This window comes from Mytilus edulis, chromosome 8 (assembly GCF_963676685.1).
Source record: "Mytilus edulis chromosome 8, xbMytEdul2.2, whole genome shotgun sequence".
NCBI lineage: Eukaryota > Metazoa > Mollusca > Bivalvia > Mytilida > Mytilidae > Mytilus > Mytilus edulis.
This window is the reverse complement of record NC_092351.1, coordinates 49,966,414-49,972,413: the sequence shown is the minus strand read 5'-3', so window position 1 is coordinate 49,972,413 and position 6,000 is coordinate 49,966,414.

The window sequence follows — 6,000 nt, the reverse complement described above, 5'->3', positions numbered from 1 at the left end:
AAATAATATGCAAATAAATGTTTAAAATCGTCATCGAAGGACAATAACACCAATAGGAAGTAAACTGGCAAGTTTAGCCATTTAATTGTTTTTACATCTTGTCATGCTGACAATTTATATCGATACTGCACTAGGCTATTTATGTCGCAAAAGTGAGACATATTGATCCTTTATTCTTTCGTTGGTGGCAGCGGCGTCAACATTAAGCTAATTTTTTTAGACACCAATAACTTTGTCAAAACTAAGATTTCATGAAATTTGGACAGAGCTTCTTAACTAATGTTAAGCTTTTTTATGGTTAAGAGATAATTTCTGAAGCAAACTTTAGAAAATACATTAAATCTTTTTTATGTTAAAATTACACTTGTACACTGACACGAACAACAACAGCCTTCATAATGAGGTCTTTTTCAATTTTTTTACATCTTGCTCAAATAAAATGCTTCCCTGAACGGAGCCTGATACGACCGCAGATGTCGAACACTGAACAGTTGGGGCAAATTTGGACACAATACTCAAGCTTGATAACTGTCTGAATTTGGATTGTGATCAAATGTTTGACATACTATAGGTTTCTGACACAAAATAAATGTGGTCAAAGATCTTACAACTCTATTGCGCAATACTGTGCTATTGAATTCGAAATTAAAAAAAATTGGAAATAAAATATGAATCCCTTAAATGAATTGGAAAAAAATATTCCCCCTTACCTTTTTAAAACCCCTTGGAGCAATAACCCCAAAACACAATCACAGCCTCTGCTTTGTAGTAGGAAATATTGTAGTACTTTCCAGAGAGATCCAAACACTTTAACACAAGTTATTGTCTAGAAATTAGAAAAATGCTTGTTTTTAGCCCTTTTTGGCCCTATGTTTTGGGTAATAAACCCCGAACTCAACCCCAACCTTCCCTATGTTACATGGAACCTTGTGGTGAAATGTCAGAGAGATCCATACACTACCACACAATGCTTGTTTCTGGATCCTTTTTGGCCTAGAGTTCCTAAACTGTTGGCCACATAAACCCTCAAATTAATACCAACCTTCTACTTGTGGTGTAAACATTCTGGTATAATGTCAGAGAAATAGAAATACTAATACACAAGTAATTATCCTGAAACTAGAAAAAAAACTTCTTTTTGGCCCCTTTGTGGTCCCTTATTCCTAAACGGTTTGGGCCATCATCCCAAAAAGCGATCCCAACCTTCCTTTTCTGGTATTGAACCTTCTAAAACAATTATACAGATTCATTCACTTTTACTAAAGCTATTACCCGGAAACCAATGTGTTTTCGGACACAGGTGCAGACGCAGACGACATCATACCATTATACAATGTACATGTACGATCCCAAAAACATTTTGCGGTCGTATAAAAAGCTTACAATACAAAAGTAAGAAGATGTGGTATTGTAATAAGTTCTTTTTCATTTTTCAAGAAATTTTACAACTTTCTTGGACCTTTCAAAACACATCCTTTATTTATCAAAACTAATCTTCATGGTTTTCTTAGTTTATATTTGGGAAATAATTGCAATATGAATAGCACAACCGATTTTCAATGTCACCCCACCTTCTAAATTTTTGAACTGGGCTCATCTTCAGCCTTGAACAGTTATCTTTAGAAAGCGGTGGCATAAATTTTATCAAAATTAGATAACGATAAATTATACTAGATACGTAACAATGCGAACCGATGCTCGAAACTGGGAAACTCGACACCACGTACAGTGGAGATCACTTCTAACCTCTCATTAAATCTGTCAGAATCTGTCAGGAGAACTGTTCTAGGACAGTACGTAGAACTGTCAGCCTGACACCTTTCAGTCAGTTCTAGGTTAGAACTGTTCTAGCTAGAACTGATTTGGTCAGTTCTACCTAGAACTGATTTGGACAGTTCTACCAAGAACTGATCCTGACAGTTCTACCCTAGAACAGTTTTAGACAGTTCTACCTAGAACTGACCAAATCTTTGGTCAGTTCTACTTCTAGAACAGTTCTGCGGATAGAATTGATAACAAATTCTACGGCCAGAATTGATTTATAAATTCTACGGCTAGAATTGATTTATAAATTCTACGGCTAGAATTGATTTATAAATTCTACGGCTAGAATTGATTTATAAATCCTACAGCTAAAATTTATTTATAAATTCTACGGCTAGAATTGATTTAGTTTACATTTCAGAACTCTTTGTCTAAATATAAAGGCTTCGGCAAAATAGCGATTAATATTATCTGATTATAAAGAGTTTTGCTATTTTGCCGGTTTTTAACCCGGCCATATTCTGCATGTATGTGACTGTTCCAAGTCAGGAGCCTGTTATTCAGTGATTTTCTTTTGTTGATGTGTTACATAAATTATTTCTTTTTCTTTCATTTTTTGAACATAAATGAAGCCGTTAATATGGGGGGGGGGGGGCATTATTATTTCATTTATTTTACATTTGTCATTCGGGGAGTCAGGATGACTCGTTTTACATAACAAAATTATCTGATCTTAATGTAATACGTTATTCCGGCCCAAACCACCAGGGACGGCTCCAGCAGTTTAAAAAAAGGGGGGGTCCAACTAAAATTTATTGTCCTCATTCAAATGCATTGATCGTCCATAAAAAGGGTGCTGTACAGCAATTAAGTTATAATTTTAGGTCAAGAGGGACTGTAATATATACGATTTATAGCAATATTGGATAACAATGACCTCAAAATTTTGTTCGCATGAATTTATAGTGCCAGCATGTCCTCTTTTTATTCAAAGTATTGAATCGTAAACAAATATCAGTAGTTTTCATACTTCAGACTGAGTCGTGTAATAAAATCTTTTGACCGCATCAATCTTAACTGACCGTATTTGCTCTTTCTTTCTGCAAATCTATATAGCTGTACAGCAATTAAGTTATAATTTTAGGTCAAGAGGGACTGTAATATACAAGGTACAGCAATATTGGAAAACAATGACCTAAAAATTTTGTTCGCATGAATGTATAGTGCCAGCATGCCCCCTTTTATTCAAAGTATTGAATCGTAAACAAATATCAGTAGTTTTCATACTTCAGACTGAGTCGTGTAATAAAATCTTTTGACCGCATCAATCTAAACTGACCTTATTTGCTCTTTCTTTCTGCAAATCTATATAGCTGTACAGTAACTCAGTTATAATTTTAGGTCAAGAGGGACTGTAATATATACAAGTTATAGCAATATTGGATAACAATGACCTCAAAATTTTGTACGCATGAATTTATAGTGCCTGCATGTCCTCTTTTTATTCAAAGTATTGAATCGTAAACAAATATCAGTAGTTTTCATACTTCAGACTGAGTCGTGTAATAAAATCTTGTGACCGCATCAATCTAAACTGACCTTATTTGCTCTTTCTTTCTGCAAATCTATATAGCTGTACAGCAATTTAGTTATAATTTTAGGTCAAGAGGGACTGTAATATACAAGTTACAGCAACATTGGAAAACAATGACCTAAAAATTTTGTTCGCATGAATTTATAGTGCCAGTATATCCTCTTTTTATTCAAAGTATTGAATCGTAAACAAATACATGTATCAGTAGTTTTCATACTTCAGACTGAGTTGTATAATAAAATCTTTTGACCGCATCAACCAAAACTGACCATATTTGCTTTTTTTTATGTGAGTCTATATAGTTGCACAGTACTTCAGTTATATTTTTTTTTACTGTAGTATATATAAATAACTGCAATATTGGAAATTGAACAAACATCAGTAGTTTTCATACCTCAGACTGACTCATGTAACAAAAATATGTGTCTGCATCAATCAAAACTGACCATATTTGACAGCATCAACCAAATCTGACCATATATAACTGCATCAGCCAAAACTGATCATTTTGCTTTTTTTGATGTAAAAATGCGCGAAGCTGGTTTTTTTAATAGTTTGCACCACATTTTTTATGTTATTTCCAATAGACAGAAAAAAAATGATAAGTCATTTCTTATAATTTAATTCTAAATTCCATTTTAAACCTTGCCAAACCATGAAAAAACGTTGATGACATTACGGTCACATGACTAACTTATGTCTATGGGCGCTGATAACACAATAACGACAGAAGACCCGTTACATCCAAACTTAAATTATTAAATAATGAACCGTCACAAAAAGTGACTTTTTAAGTCAGTAGTTCATGATGTTTTTTTTTTTTAAACAAAACTATTTAACGGCATCATCCAACACTCGCATCACTGATTCATATACTTTATTTTAAAATGTAAAGTACATGAATGAGAAGTTCTCTTCTTGGAAAGGTATACTGACTATACTGTTAATATAATTTGAAGAAGAAAATGATTGGTTTTGTTTGTAGCCTTACGTCCAGTGGCAAATATTTCATTCATGTTCAGATCGAGTATATATTTCTGACGTTCCAGACTCCCAGATATTATTCATTATCGTTATAACTTATGGATAAGTTTGGCAACGAGATAATGCAAATCTGAGAGCTCAGTGCAAATGTACATAGTTTTCTTGCGTTTAACAACACTGTGTTCATTACTTTGATATCCCATAATTCATCCACTGTACAATTTTCGTTTGAACATTTGTCAAAACAGAATCTTAACTCATGAATGTAAATCCAAGGCAAACAAGGTAAATTAAGATTAAATTTACTTGAATTAAATGCAGAGTTATATTTACGAGGAGACTTTTAAGAACGGGGAACGAAGAAACGTAAACAATGATGTTTCATTTGCAATCTCATAAAAATATTTCTCCGATGAGTTGGATAACCTCCTATCCACTTCGATATTTGTACATGTAACTTTTGATCAGTAAAAAATATAGAAACATCTGCTATTATATATAGTAAAGTAATTGGAACTGATTTTTTCTTCTAAATTCTAAATTGCCCTTTCTGCAGTGACGTCATTTAGAACTGTTCTACAGTCCTGACTGATTTAGTCAGTTCTGCTGACAGTTCTACGGTTAGAACTGATTTGGTCAGTTCTACCTAGAACAGTTTTAGACAGTTCTACCCTAGAACTGATCCTGACAGTTCTACCTAGAACTGATTTAGTCAGTTCTACCTAGAACTGATCCTGACAGTTCTACCTAGAACAGTTCTAGGGTAGAACTGTTCTAGCTAGAACTGTTCTAGGACAGGTTAGAACAGTTCTATGACAGAATATTCTGACAGATCTAATGAGAGGTTAGAAGTGATCTCCACTGTATTTAGCTCTATTTTGGCCCAAGCTCTTGCATAACCAAAGTTGTATTTTCATTTTTGTACAACATTCTGTTATAGTGTAATTTACATTTTCTTTGATTATTCTCACATTTTTGACGGTCACCATGAATATGCAATTATAATATTATTACACACATTAAGTTTTGAATTGGCAGTATTTCAAGTTTCTGCATTAAGCCGAAATTTTACGTTTTTTTTTTTAATTTACCTACAACTCGTTAGAACTGTTTTAGTGAATCAAAACTAATGTCTCCCCTGTAGAAGTCACTCTTGTCAAAAAAGACTGTGATTGCAAATAAAAATATATGGTGCGTGAGCGGAAATATGCAATATTTCCAATAAATTTAACAATTGATGAATTGAGGGGTTAGGACATGAGGAACATAATATATGGTACACTTAATTGGTCTAGTCATGATATATTCATTAAAGTATATATAGTTTAAGGGTGGGTATCTCAACAGTGTGTATAAGGGGCGCGAACTCCAGCAAAAACAGCATTGTTGTACTCAAAGGTCTGATTGAAAATATATATATGATTTAAGGTAAAAATTTGAACATATTTTAACCATTAATTGCATGTAGGGGCAGGGCAAGACCCCCACGACGAACTAGAAAGGCAATTAAGATTAAATATGGGTTATGGATGGGGTTCTGAACTTTTTTAAAAGATAAATCTAAACAGCATCGTCATTATATGAGGGAGCGGGACATGACCCAGGGAAAAAGCCCTTAGCTGTACTGCATAGGTCTTGTCCGTTCTGTAGCCTATGAA